Genomic DNA, 13,614 nt, shown 5'->3' with positions numbered 1-13,614 from the left:
AGAAGAACACGCAGTGAATGGACACAGAGAGCAGACAAGCAGGGGAGAAGGGGAGAGAAATAAATAAAATAAATAAATTTTAAAAATATATATTACTACTAACCAAAGTATCTTATATTTGGTATATTTTCCCCCAACCCAACCTATTATTATTATTATTATTACTATATCATTTATGCATGAACATACATAAACAATAAGTGTATAGTAAAAGTTGTGAACTTACAAAGCAAACATGCATAACATCTTACAGGGGTCCCATACATCAGCCCACCACCAACACAATGCATTGTTGTGAGACATTTGTTACAAATTATGAAAGAATATTGTCAAAACCTTACTATTAACTATAGTCTTTATCTTACATTTGGTGTATTCCCCTCCCAACCCACTCTATTACTATGTTTAAATATATTTTTATAACAGAAGTTGTAAACTTACAGAATAATCATGCACATGTGCAGAATTCCCAAACAACAGCCCTTCTATCAACACACCACACTGTGGTAGAGCATTTGTTACAGATTATGAGATAATATCATCAGACTATTACCAGGTCCATAGTGTACATTTGTCACACTTTTTCCATACTTCCCCATTATCAGCACAGTACATTGTTGGCATAGATGCATGAATATTACATTATTACTGTTAACCACAGTCCATAGGTCACTCCAGTTGTATTTTTCCCATGTTTCTCCACATTCACAACCCTGCAATAGTGATGTATATCTGCTCTAGTTCACAAAGGATACTCTTGCATCTATACCATCAGCCACAATTCTCATTCACCTATGGGTTTACTGTGTTAGTCTTAGATTATTATTATTCTTAGATTATTCTCTAGCTTTCTTTCAATTGGCATTTACATACCTAGACTACTCTTTTCAGCTCCATTCCCATTTATAAACCGGTTGTTACTCACTATAAGGTGTTACCATCCATTCTATACATTTACACACTTTTACAGTAAAGCTACTTAAAACTTCTACATACATTAAAGATCAGTAGTCCATCTCAGTCCTCCTCTTATCTCCTTTAAGAATTCACCACCTACCACCAGGTCTTGAAGATCTTATCCTACATTTTCTTCTAGAAGCTTTATAGTTCTTGCTTTTATATTTAGGTTTTTTATCCGTTTTGAGTTAATTTTTGTATAAGGTGTGAGATAGGGGTCCTTATTCCTTCTTTTGACTATGGATATTCAGTTCTTTAAGCAACATTTGTGGAATGGACTGTTCTGCCCAAGTTGGGTAGGTTTGACAGGCTTGTCAAAAATCACTTGACCATAGATGTGAGGGTCTGTTTCTAAACCATCAGTTTGGTTCCACTGAGCTGTGTGTCTGTCTTTATGCCAGTACCATGCTGTTTTTAACCACTGTAGCTAGGTAATATGATTTAAAGCCCCAAAGTGAGAGTTCTCTGACTTTGCTTTTCCTTTTTAAAGTGTTTCTGGTTCTTCAGGATAACTTACCCTTCCAAATAAATTTGATAATCATGTTTTAAATTTATTTTTTAAAATGCTGCTAGAATTTTGATTGGGATTGCATTGAATCTATATATCAATTTGAGTATAATTGTCATCTTAATAATATTTATTCTTCCAATCTGTGAGCATGGAATGTTCTTCCAATTATTTAGGTCTTTTAAAATTTCTTCTAACAATGAGTTGTAATTTTCTGAATATAAGTGCTTTACATCATTCAAGTTTATTCTAAAATATTTGAGTTTTATCTGCCATATTTTATTTTCACCACTCTCTGATACTTTCAGTTATTTTTACGGACATAATCTTCATTTCTAGACTCTCTTCCAAGCCTTTCTCTCCTGTCTTTTCTTTTCAAACTGTAACACACCATTTAGAATTTCCTGCAAAGCTGGTCTCTAAGTTACAAACTCTCTCAGTTTTTGTTTATCTGTGAATATTCTAAACTCACCCTCATTTTTGAAAGACGATCTTGCTGGATATAAGATTCTTGGCTGTCAGGTCCTGAGCCTCAACAGACTCCAGCACCTACAATCTGATTTATTGGACTTACCACACTCAGCTAAGATGGAGTTGAAGAAGGACAACCACCACACCATGGAGCCTAGAGTGATTACAACTGAAAATGGGAGGATTGCATCCAGCATCCATGTGGAATCTGAGCCTCCTCTTGACATAGAGGTGCAATGGACACAACCAATCCAATGTCCACATAGAAGAGGTGGCATTGGATTGGGAAAAGTGGACATGGTGGACGATGGGTATGGGGAAAGGCAGGAAGAGATGAGAGGTGGAGGCGTCTTTGGGACATGGAGCTGCCCTGGATGGTGCTTCAGAGGTAATCACCGGACATTGTAAATCCTCACAGGGCCCACTGGATGGAATGGAGAAGAGTATGGGCCATGATGTGGACCATTGTCTATGAGGTGCAGAGGTGCCCAAAGATGTACTTACCAAATCCAATGATGTGTCATGATGATGGGAACGAGTGTTGTTGGGGGGGGGGGGGGGAGAAGGGGGTGGGGGGGTGGGGTTGAATGGGACCTCACATATATATTTTTAATGTAATATTATTACAAAGTCAATAAAAAAATAAATAAATAAATAAATAAATAAAAAAGATTCTTGGCTGGAAGGTTTTCTCTTGCAGTATCTTAAATATATCACACCACTGTCTTCTTGCGTCCATGGTTTCTGATGAGAAATCATCACTTAATCTTGTTGGATATACCTTATATGTTATGTATTGCTTTTCTCTTCTCTCAGAATTCTCTCTTTGTCATTGACATTTGACATTCTGATTAGTATGTGTCTTGGAGTTGGTCTATTCGGATTTATTTGGATGGGAGTATGTTGTGCTTCTTGGACATGGATATATATACCCTTTTCTACCATTTACCAAATAATGGTAGATTATTTGGTAAATTTTCTACCATTTCTTATTTCTTCAAATATTCCTTCTGCCCCTTTTCCCTTCCCTTCTCCTTCTGGGACACCCATGATACATATATTTGCACATCTGTTGCTGTCATTTAGTTCCCTGATAACTTGTTCAATTTTTTTCCATTCTTCTCTTCATCTGTTCCTTTGTATGTTTTTGCTTTCAGAGGCCATTTCTTTAAGCTCACCAATCCTTTCTCTCTCTTTTTTTTTAAAGATTTATTTATTTATCCCCCTTGTAGCTTCTTCCATTCTTTGCTGTCTCTTCTCTGTCCATTCACACCATGTATTTTTTTCTTTCTTTCTGTATCTGCTTGCTTCCCTTTGCTATGTCATCTTGCTGCACCAGCTCTCTGCAGTGCATGCCATCAGCTCTCCATGGCACATGGGCCAGCTTGCCTTCACAAAGAGACCCTGGGATGTGAACCCAGGGCCTCCCATATGGTAGACGGGAGTCCCACTAGTTTAGCCACAGCTGCTTCCCATCAATCCTTTCTTTTGCCTCCTCAAATCTGCTCTTATATGATTCTAGCATATTTTAAATTTCATTTATTGCACCTTTTATTTCCATAAGATCTGCTATTTTTCTATGGATGCTTTAAACTTCTTCTTTGTGGTTATCCAATGTCTTCTTAATATCCTTAATCTCTTTAGCCTTCTCATTGAACTTATTAGGGATATTTGTTTAAACATCTATGATTAGTTGTGTCAATTCCTTTAAGTCATCTGGAGGCTTATCTTGTTCCTTTAACTGGGCCATATCTTCCTGTTCTTGGTGTGTATTGTAATTTTTTTTGGTGTCTTGGCATCTGCCTTACTAGATGTATTTATTCTGGGTGCAGTTTCTCTCTTTAATTTAGGGCTTTCTTGCCTTTCTCCCTTGCTGCTTGTGTAATAGAAGCCAAGGACATAGTTGGTGTTGTAAGCTGTGGAGGCTCAAACTGCCCTCATTGCCCCAGAGATGGATGAAGCATGTCACAACTTTCTCTTTTGCCAGGGATAGGGACAAAGCCACAGCTGTGTATAATAATCCAAGTTGTGCAGGCCTAGACTGTAGTTTCCCAGAGAGACTGATGAAGCTTCATGCCCTTTTTTCCCCTAGCTGGGGCAGCCATGGAGCTGCAGGTGTGGGCAGCAATCTATGCCATGTGAGTCCAAAACAATTGCAGTTGCCCAAGTAGATTTGTGACTATTCAGTCTGTGCCAGCCAAATGTACCTGCAGGTACCCAGACAGGCTGGTGCAGAGCTCACCAGCTTCCTCCCTGCTAGAAGTGGGACTGAAGCCTAGGCTAGGGCTACAGTCTGATCTGGGTGAAAGAAACCAGTCTATATCACTGTGATTTTCAGTCAACCCAGCTTCTCCTCCTGATTGGGGCAGAGTCAAAATATCAACTACTGGCCTCTTTCTGACTTGGACAGGTTCAAACTTTAGCTGTTCTTAGGGTTATACTTTAGCTAGATGAATTTACTAATCAGTAGCTGAAGTTGGTGCCCAACCATCTCCTTTCCCCCCATTTTTGGGAAGTGGAGCTTCCAGTTCCAGCTGTGGAATAGTTCTTGAGGTGGCTCTACTGCCAGTGGAGGATTGGCACCAGCCTCTGTGGCATGGAGTGCTCTAGTCCTGAATCTTCTCTACAGATGGACAGTCTCCTCCTTCTCTTCTTTCAAGGATGTTGCAGGATGCTCTTCTTGGTTCCCTGGAGGCCCCTACCAGGTCCTTTAGATAGCACTGGGTGATTACTAACTGCCCTGTAGCACAAGCTGACTCTAGGCGCTCCTTACTCTGCCACCATCTTGCTGGTTGTGTCCACATTGTATTTTATTTTTAAAAAAATTTTTAATTGTCATTAACATTTAAAAATCAGTGGATTTCACATAAATACCCAGTCTTCCAACTTGTCTCAAAAACTTGGCAGATGCGGCATTCCTGAACGAATTTCCAGCCCGGAAACCTCTGGTTGGAGCTGCACAAGGCTGCCTCCTTGTGGTGGATCACATGCTGCCCAGGCCTAATACACCCATCCAGCCCTCCCATTTCTTTCCTGGCCTCCAAGGTCTTCAGTGTGTGAATCCTACACTACACTACAAGTTCCATGGAGGCAAGGACCACCAGTGCCTTATTTACTATGACCTCACAACCTCTGGAACAGTCTCCAGTACACAGTGGGTCCTCAACAAATGTTTGTTGGATGAATAAATATCTTTTAAATGCGTGTCTCCAAATTCTTCCAATGTTAATATCAGTCCATTCTTGTACAGCCGTAGCTTAGACCTAGGACGCCAATGGGCAACAAGAGCCCCTGATCTGAGTTGTCCCACCACCTAAGCACACTCAGATGACTTGGACCTGCCCCAACATCTCCATTCTTCATTTTGACCTCTCCTTCTCCTAGTGAGCTCCTCTCTAAATGAAGATAGCAACACACGCCTCACAGGGCCTCTGAAAGGACCAAGTACGATCATGAATTTAGAGCAATGTACCTAGCCAGGGTTCCCCAGAGAAACAGAACCAACATGATATGTATTAAGAGATTTATTGTAAGAAATAAACCCATGTCACTGTGGGGTTGGCAAATCTGAATGTCATAGGGCAAGGGATGGGATAGAAACCCTGGTCCAGTAACATCAAAGTCCTTAAGCAAATTCCTCAGGAGATATTACAGCAAAAGCCAAAGTTGAATTTGTTGAAACTGGGGCAGAAATTCTTCTGAGTTTTGACTCCCTCACTTCTGGCATTTGAGACCTGCAGTGACTGGATGAGGAGATTACCCACAATCTGAGGGCAATCTCCTTTGATTGTTATTTGTGCAGTCAAGTGACTATAGATGCAGATCCCATCTACCAAATACCCTCATGGGACAAGCAGACCAGTTTCAGTGCTTGACCACAGCCCAAGTTAATCAATAGGTGAAGTTGACCACCACAAATGTGGTGCCCTGAACCTTTTTTTCCCCCCACATTGTTAGCAGAGCTTTCTATCTCAAAGATAGAGACAATCTACCCCACTTGCCTTTAGACTATGTGGTTTTCTTTTATTTCTCAGCCACACTCATAGAAAGAGATTACAGTAGAAATCTCTGAATTCTGAGAATTTTCTAGGTCCTTTTCATGAATACTGATAAGACAGGTAAGATCTTATCAAGAGGTTTTACATGGTGCCCCAGGGGATGCCTGAGGCTGGTCAGAGAGTATATAAGGAGCAGCTCTCCAGGGCCATTAAGTGCTGCACACCCACTCTCTCCTGAGTGCTTGAGTTTAGGAACTAAGCATGAGGTAGATCTGGGTCCTGGGGCTGGTGGCCCTTTTAGAGTGCTTGGTCACGTAAGTATGGGAAGAAAACAGCATCAGCTCTCCTCGGAATTTTTTTGGTCACGTAAGTATGGGAAGAAAGCAGCATCAGCTCTCCTCTGGGGATTTTTTTCATACTTGACTTTTCAGCCTACCTACCAGGACGTAGAGAATGGAATGTACTCAACTGATATTTCTGACCGTCTTAAAGCTCAAGTACTTGTTTACTGCTGAGTAGCCTACCGTGTGCTGAAAGGGGCCCAGGGGCTACAGGACTACAGGGTGTTAGAGCTCCAGGGTGCTACTCACTTCATGGTTTACGTGAATGGCACCCTCTGAAATTGTTCAGTGCACAGCCTGTGCAGCTGTAAATGTGGTGCTGTTTTGGAACAGTGCTTCTCCCACATTTGCTTCCAGGTCTTCGCTCTGCTCTCTCTCTCTCTGTTTCTGCCAAAACATATCTCTCTTTCTCCATTTCTGTCTCTGCACCTCTCTCCTTTGTCTCTCTATCTCTTCGGGTGTCTCTGTACATGCAAGACTCTCCATGATTCTTTCTCTGTGTAGTCTCTCTTAGTTCTCTTCCCTCTTCATTTCTCTAATTTATTCCCCACTTTGGTCTCCTTGAGTTTTCCAATTTCCTGGCTTCCTCCCTAATCCTGCTCTTTGGGTTGGAGCCTGGAGAGAGATCAGGAGATCTACTTGCAGGCCCAGCTTTGCCAGTAACAGGTAGTGTAATCACAGCCAAGTGAAAGTCTATGCAAGTTCCTCTACTGCTAAGATAGAAAACTATCCCCACTCTCCCTCCCTCCCTGGGCTGCTTTGAGAAAGATACAGAAATGACAATAGCAAGAGGAATGGTGGTCATCATTGAGACCCACCAGGTGTCAGGGGCATTGTCACTTAATACTCAAAATGTTCCAGGGTGCACAGTTTAATTATTTCATCTTTTTACAGATGGGAAGACTGAGATCACAAAGGACTTATTACATGCTCTAGATGACGCAACAAATGAATTCAAGCCTTGACTCTTTGTGTTGGTCTCTCCTGAGAATAAGATGACACTCATAAAAAGGCTTGGAAATTACACAGTCCAGTTCAAATGTAAAGTGTAACGATTACACTGGGGCATCTGATGGCTGCATCTTATCTGTTTTGCTTCTTAACACTGGACTAAAGGATTCCACTAAAAAGATCAAATCCGTGCAAGAGAGCCTCAAGGAAAAAGGAATTCTGCAATAGTTCTTGGAGAAATATCCTTTCATTCAGGAATACAAGTTTGATGCCAATCACTCAGACCCAGAAGTGTCCTTAAACCCCTGGGGAATAAGTGTGCTCCCTACGGGCTCCTGTCCGGCACTGGGATTTTTCAGATGGTGGGACCCAGGATTGCAGGGCTGGGACCCCTGCCAGCAGGCACCTTGGGGACAGGGACCCCATCCCCACTGAGAAGGTTCTCCCACCTTGAAGGTGGGTCTCAGGATATGGGCCAAGAGGCGACCAGGTGACACATAGACAACCATTTCTGTGCCAACAATTTGTACTGTGAACCACATGGAGATTTGTTTGCAGGACTTTGTTCTTTCAGAGCTAAGAGTCTCATTGATGAGTGAACCATGTGTGAGTAAATAACAACAAAGCAGACTGCAAAGCAAGTTGGATGTCCTAGATTGGGGAAGCCCAGCTTATACAGGCCCAAGACTAACACCAATAAAAAGTTTTTTGGCCTGTATGGTGTCCCAGGGTGTAATAAACTGACATTCTGGTTATTGGCATTGAGTGTGAAAGCCTTTGTTACAGCCTCAATAATTTATACCCCAGCCAGAGACAAGCAAGAGGGAACAAATGCCAAATGAAAGAGACAAATGCATGGCATTGATAAGCGATTTGATTTTGGGGGAAGGCAAGAAGACAGGAGCCCGGGGTGACCTAGCAGGGTGGCTTGGAGGAGGAGAGATTTGAGCTGGGCCTAGAAAGGGGGAAAAGGATTTGGAGAACTGCTCGGAAGCCTGCAGAGCTTTTCAGATGAAGACACTGGCTTGAACAGAGTGGGGCAGCTGGAGAGTGAGCTCGGAGTCCTCAGGGCACCCCACTGATGGCAGGCACCTGGGGACTGGGGTGGTCAGGGGCTGGGCCGTTCCTAACTGCCCTTCTGCCTGGCAGCTGGCCTACGTGGGCACCATCAGGATCGGCACACCGCCTCGGGAGCTCAACGTCCTCTTTGACACCTGCTTGACCTACTTGTGGGTGCCCTCGGTCTCCTGCTGCAGCCCTGTCTGCTGTGAGTGCCTGGCCCCTGCCCACCTCCCCCTCTTCCTCAGGCCTGAGCAGCCCCTGACGCCAGCCTCCTGTCCACCCAGTCAGCAACAACACCTTCGACCCTGGGCTCTCCTCCACCTTCCTGAACACCACGAAGCCCGTGTTCAGTTTTGACAGAGGGAGCAAGTTGGGATTTGTCGGCTATGATGTTGTCCAGGTAACAGGGAAAACGGGGCTCAGGTGGGGCTGGCCGTGGGCACCTACGGCTGCTTACAGGACCCGATGCAGAGTTGCTGGTGTGCCCGTCTTCCTCAAAGACCCCAGCAGCTGGCTGCTGCCCTGTGGGGCCGTGTCCCTCCCTGGGGACAGTGCTCCTGGGGATGCACCAAAGCTTCCAGAAGAGCCAATCCAGAAAGGGGGACCCTCAGGCTGGAGGCCTGGGGAGGCTGATGTCGCAGGGAGCAGGGAGAGGAGGGCCCACCTCCCCTTTACACGCCCTGCCTGTGCCAGGCTCGGTGCTGAGGGCTCTGCTTGTGGTCTCTGTTTAATCCTCCTGCTCCCCCAGGTGTGGGCAGGCAGGATTATTAGCTGCATTTTACAGGTGAGGGAGCTGAGGAACAGAGAGGGGAGTGGTCTGCCTGAGGCCACCCAGCTGGTCGGTGCCCCAGCTGGGATGTGAATCAGGACTCACAGAGGAGTGGGGTGTTGTCAGGAGAGGACAGAACCAGGTTGCAGCTGCTGGGGTCTCCGAGGGCTGCAGTTGGGGTGGGAAAGTAGACCAGCCCCCTGCGGGAAGACCCTGCTAAGGTCATTACTTTGGGGACGTTGGGGCCTTGGAGAATCTAATAGAGACCCTGGGCTGCCCCCCCACATGCCCAAGTGCAGACACACAGGCCCAATTTTACACATATATTCAGGGGTGCAGACAACCCTGAATGCCCCCCACAGAGAACAGGGGAGCCTGCTTCCAAACCCTGAGTGCAAGGGGGGCAGGGAGGCGAGAGGAGCAAGCCTGGCCTGGACTCGCTCAAGAGTTTCTACTTAGAAAATATCTGTTTTTCTAAACTCAGGACACGTGTCCTCAGGCAGAATTTTCCTAGGAAACCTAGTGGCTACAAGGTATGTCATCAGATCACAGTGATGCCAAAACCTAGCAGAGCATGCCCTCTGCTCTCTTTGCTCTCAGGGGGATCCTTTGGGGTGCTCTGTCTCCCTCACCCCCTGGAACAAGAGCTCCAGGCCTGAGGCCTAGGGTTGGGGGGGGAGGGTGGGGGAAGCAGGCCTAGGCTGAATCTGCAGGGAGGCAGCCACATTCCTTTTATTTTATTTTATTTATTTATTTTTAGAGCTATAAACTCTGTCATTTAGAGAGAAAGTGCACTCAAGACAAATAGCTCCTAATTAAAGTGTAAGACTAGAGTGTTTTACTTCCCTGATAACCTGGACTGAAGTGGCCCCTCAGCCCACAGCTAGAGCAGGCAGGAGGCTGGTGCAGGGTCCTGGGCTCTGTTCTGAGCCAGGGTTTCTCTACAATCACCAGAGCATCTGATGCCCACAAGTATCTACACCTTGGTCCTGTTCTCCGCCTGTCTTGCTGGCCTAGAGCCAGCTAGAAGGAAGCACTGGCTGCAATTCCTGCGCCAGCCTCAGTGGGGTGAGGACCCACCTCGTTTCTCCAACTCTCCCATCCTCAGGCTTCCTGCCCTGCGGGACGGATCCTACTGCCCTCTCAGCTCCCAGTTGCCATTTGACAGAGAGAGGGTTCAGAACCCATTTCTAGGAATGGTGGGGTCAGTGTAAGCTGCCTGGGTTCAGGGCCTGCAGAGGGGAGCAGGACACTGAGAAGAACACAGCTCCCCTTACTGTGCACAGACCTCCTACGTGTGCACAGGTGGGGAATTTTCTTTCTCCTTCAGGATGAGAAGCAGGCCAGGTGCTCGAGACCCTGAAATGACGGCTCTGAGCTGGGACACCAGTCTCAGGGTCTGTGCTGCTCTTCTGGATTCTCTGCCTTTCCCCCTTTCTAAAATACTGTGCTGGTGCCCCAGAGTCTCCAAAGGGGGTCAGGAGGTTTTCTCTGGTTTTCACTGTCATAAGGCAGGGCCTGGAGCCTATTTGGGGCTGGCACCCACTTGCCATGGTGCTTCCGGAGGGGTGGTCACCCCCTACTGTCGAAAGGATGCCCTTCATGGTGGCCCTTCTGCTTGGACTCATGCCGATGGACCAACGTGAAAGCCCTTTCACTGTTACCTCAATGCCGTTAGCTCTGAACTTGGTTTCCCAATGCCTGGGTCATGCCAGGGAAGGGTACACGGGAGATGGAGCACACAGGGAGAAGGAGCTGTGGGCACCAAGGGCTGCCCTGGGCAACATCGTTGGTGCACAGGGTGTCAGGTCCGTTGGGCCAGAGGCCTTGGACCTTCATGTTGGGGATATGGTGACATGCCTAGCCTGCCATCCAATCTCACCCACTGGCTTCTGACACGTGCCCTTTAGTATCTGTTCAGCAGCCTGAGGGGCAGCCCGAGGCTCAGCCTGGGGCTCCTCCAGGCCGCAGCCCCTCTCTCTGCTATGGCCACATCTCCGCACCCTCTCCCTCTCCAGCCAGGCTGAGTTTCACCTGCTCAGCTTTCCACAAAAAGTCTCTCTGGTCCCACAAGTCGACGGTCTTGTCGTCTTATCCCAGGCCGTTGGCCTGAGTCTCCAGAAGCCCAGCAGCTTCTTGGACAACGTGGAAGTCGAGGAACCCTGCAGAGTGTCAGAGCTTGTGCATTTCGGGGGTGTACTGGCTGGGCTTCCCCCAACTTTGCTTCCGTGGGGTCACCCCTGTGTTCCACAGCCTGTGGGCACAAGGCCTCCTTTCTGAGAACCTCTTGGCCTTCTACCTGAGCAGATATGGCCAGGCTAGACAATCCCTTTCTCCAACTTCGCAGTATATTATATTGAGTTTCATGAAAAATTATAGATTGCTGAATCCAGAATTTCCTTAAAGCTAGTTGAATTCAGAGGTCAGAAAAACTATGGCCCATGGGTCAAATCCGTCTACCAACTGAGTTGTTAAAAAAAGGAATAAAATATGGATAAGAGTGGACTCACTGGTATTCTACTATAGAACTATTGTGACCAGTAATGGAAGAAAATGTAGCATTGATGGAGAGACAGTGGCCATGGTAGTTGCTAAGGACAGGGAGAGGGAAAACAGATGTGATGTGGGGGCATCTTTGGGACTTGGAGTTGTCCTGAATGATATTGCAGGGACAGATGCTGGACATTATATATCCTGCCACAACCCACTGAATGTACTGGGGGAGAGTGTAAACTACAATGTAAACTCTTATCCATGTAGGGCAGCAGTGCTCCAAAATGTATTCTCCAAATGCAATGAATGTGCCACAATGACAAAAGAGTTTGTTGAAGTGGGAGGAGCAGGGGATGGGGGTATATGGGAACCTCTTACATTTTTTAATGCAACATTTTTTTGTGATCTATGTATCTTCAAAAAATACAATTAAAATTAATTAATTTAAAAAAAAAGTTTATTGGAATGCTGTCATGATCGTTTACTTACATATTTCTGTGGCTGCTTTTGAGCCTCAGAAGCAGAGTGGAGTATTTGTGATAAAGCGAACGCAGGTAAAATGGTGTCTACCTGGTCCTTTACAGCAAACATTTGCTGAGGCTCAGGAGAAACAAAGACTCAGAGAGAGGCTTGTCCAAATTTGCCCAGTCAGGAACTGGGAGTGGCAGGCCTTGTGCTCAGCCCTTGGGACTCAACCCAAGGTGGATGGCCAATGCCTCACAAGTCTCCAGGCACTGGGTTTGTTGGCAGGAAAAGCTGAAGCCCCTGCCTGCCAAGGGTCTAATGGGCCGACCAAGCAGGGAGAAGCACAGACAAGGGGAGACCCCTGATGGCAGGCTGTGTCCTCCCCACCAAGGCCGTGGTGGAGCCCATGGGTCTGTGTAGGAGGCTGTGGAGGAGAGTAGTTGAGGCCGTGGGCTCTGAGGGCCTAGGTCTTGCCCAGAGCCATACCTGAGCAGGCAAAGGGGCACGGACTGGGGACAAAGGGGCAGGCCCATGAGTCACCCTCATAGCACATTCACACACCATGGCTGGAAATGATAAAGTGAGTCTGGTGTCACCTGAGACAAGCAAGCAGTGGTGGGATTCCAGAGCCTCCAGCCAGGCTTAGTGCCTCCTCTACCTGTCCCAACTGGGTACCTGATACACATGCTCTCCACATCTGCTAGGGGCCAGGTTCAGGTCTCTGTAAAGGGGACATGCTGCTAGCTCATCAGTCACTTCTACCTCAGGGCAAGGAGGGCTCCCACATCTGATCTGAACCTCCAAATCCTTTTAGGCCAACTCATCCCCTCCTCCTACCTGAGGGCCTCCCAGAACCCCCTGGAAGGGAGCTCCTGTTTCTGAGTGACCCCGCAGCACTTCTACTGTCCCTCTTATGTATTTCCAGAGCCCTGCCCTCGTTAAGGATTAGTACCACATGCTTCCTCATGTTATAGCTACTAAGCTGTGGTCTTATTTCTCCCATTCAGATGGGAAGCCACTGAGGGTAATAATTTATGGCTGATTCATCTCTATCAGCCCTCCTGCCTGGCATGGGGAATGAATGAATGAACAAACGAATGAACAAACAAGATGATGAATGAGGAAATGCACTTAGAAGACTCTGGCTACCCAAGAACCTGGCAAAGGCAGGTGCTTCACAGAAGCAGGTGGGCCATAAGAAGATGGCAAAAGCCTTCCACTTGTTTGAGTTTCTGACTGCATACCTTAAATTGGGATTGCCAGCCTATGTGGCAATTCTACACTGAGCTTTCTAAGGAACTGCCAAACTGTCTTCCATAGCAGCGGCAACATTTTATACTCCCACCAACCATGAATGAGTACTCCAATATTCTCACATCCTTTCCAACACTTGTTATTTTCCAACTTTTAATAGTAGCCATTCTAGTAGGTGTGAGATGATATATCATTGTGGTTTTGATTTGCACTTCTCTAATGGCTAATAATTTAAGCATCTTTTCATGTACTTATTGGCCATTTGTATATCTTCTTTGGAGAAATATCTATTCAAGTCTTTTACCAATTTTAAAAAAATATCTTTTAGCAGTTTATTCATTGACA

At 46.1% G+C, this 13,614-nt stretch overlaps 1 long non-coding RNA gene across 1 annotated transcript; it reads left to right on the top strand.

The window, feature by feature from the left end:
• The first annotated feature begins 6,161 nt into the window (after window positions 1-6,161).
• On the top strand, window positions 6,162-11,935 carry LOC131280144 (uncharacterized). Its single transcript, XR_011649899.1, has 3 exons — window positions 6,162-6,300; window positions 7,170-8,493; window positions 8,573-11,935. It is a non-coding gene; the product is annotated as an uncharacterized lncRNA (long non-coding RNA).
• The last annotated feature ends 1,679 nt before the right edge of the window (window positions 11,936-13,614 follow it).

Source organism: Dasypus novemcinctus, chromosome 10 (assembly GCF_030445035.2).
Source record: "Dasypus novemcinctus isolate mDasNov1 chromosome 10, mDasNov1.1.hap2, whole genome shotgun sequence".
In the NCBI taxonomy this organism is placed as follows: domain Eukaryota; kingdom Metazoa; phylum Chordata; class Mammalia; order Cingulata; family Dasypodidae; genus Dasypus; species Dasypus novemcinctus.
This window is presented reverse-complemented; position numbering and strand designations above follow the sequence as displayed.